Source organism: Octopus bimaculoides, chromosome 5 (assembly GCF_001194135.2).
Source record: "Octopus bimaculoides isolate UCB-OBI-ISO-001 chromosome 5, ASM119413v2, whole genome shotgun sequence".
Lineage (NCBI taxonomy): Eukaryota > Metazoa > Mollusca > Cephalopoda > Octopoda > Octopodidae > Octopus > Octopus bimaculoides.
In genome coordinates, this window is record NC_068985.1 from 97811149 (window position 1) to 97812740 (window position 1592).

Genomic DNA, 1592 nt, shown 5'->3' on the forward strand with positions numbered 1-1592 from the left:
TTTGCCGAACCGCTAAGTTACAGGAACGTAAACACACCAACACCGGTTGTCAAATGATGATGGAGTCAAACTCACGGACACACAGACACACACATACGAACATACAAACACACACACATACACATGTATACATATACACATATGTATACATATACACATATGTATACATATACACGACGGGCTTCTCTCTGTTTCCGGCTACGATAACCACTGACAAGGCTTTTTGTCGCCCCGAGGTTATAGTAGAATATACTTGCCGAAGCTGTTACGGAGTGGGACTGAACCCAGAACCACGTCATTATATTTATATATATATATGTATGTATGTATATGTGTGTGTATAGATGCGTATTTGTTTATATATGTGCGTGTATATATGTACAGGCGATGCTGTGTGACGAGATTGATTCCAGACCCGGCGGTTTCGTCTTTGAGTGCTACTGAGTGGCATCTAGAACAGCTGTCTTTAACAATAGAACCAGTGTGTCCAAAGCCTTGTGACTGATTCTGATAGACGGAAACTGAAAGAAGCCCGTCACGCACACACATACACACACGCGCGCGTCTGTGTGTATGTGTGTACCCACCAGCTTCCATTTTGACTGAGGTTAGGCGCTCCGTCGCTTACGACGTCGAGGGTTCCAGTTGATCCGATCAACGGAACAGTCTGCTCGTGAAATTAACGTGCAAGTGGCTGAGCACTCCACACACACGTGTACCCTTAACGTAGTTCTCGGGGAGATTCAGCGTGACACAGTGTGACAAGGCTGACCCTTTGAATTACAGGCTCAACAGAAACAGGAAGAAAGAGTGAAAGAAAATTGTGGTGAAAGAGTACAGCACGGTTCCCCATCATCCCCTGCCGGAGCCTCGTGGAGCTTTAGGTGTTTTCGCTCAATAAACACTCACAACGCCCGGTCTGGGAATCGAAACCGCGATCCTCCGACCGCGAGTCCGCTGCCCTAACCACTGGGCCATTGCGCCTCCACTGAGGTCAATAGAGAAACTGAATTATTGCACTTCCGAGTTAATAACAACAGAAACAATACCTACTACTACTACTACTACTACTACTACCACTACTACCACTACTACAATTACATCGTCAACATCATATGGCTAAATGTAACGTCTTAACTATTGTCACAAATAAATACGTCCGCACTCACGCAAATGTGTGGGCATACAGACACACACATGTGTGTGTGTATACACAATGAAGTGAGAGATACATGTAGATGGATGTGTGTGTGTGTATATATATATGAGTGTATGTGTGTATATAAGTATGTATATACGTGTGTGTATGCGTATATATATATATATACGCACACACACACACATCTATACACATATATATATGGATATACGCGTCTATACGTATTTATATATATATATGTGTGTTTGTGTATATCTCTCTGTATATATATATATATATATATATATATATATGTGTGTGTGTGTGTGTGTATCTCTCTGTATATATATATGTGTGTGTATATATCTCTCTGTATAGATGTGTGTGTGTGTGTGTGTATGTTTATATTCCCGTATATTTATATATATATATATATATATATATATATATATAT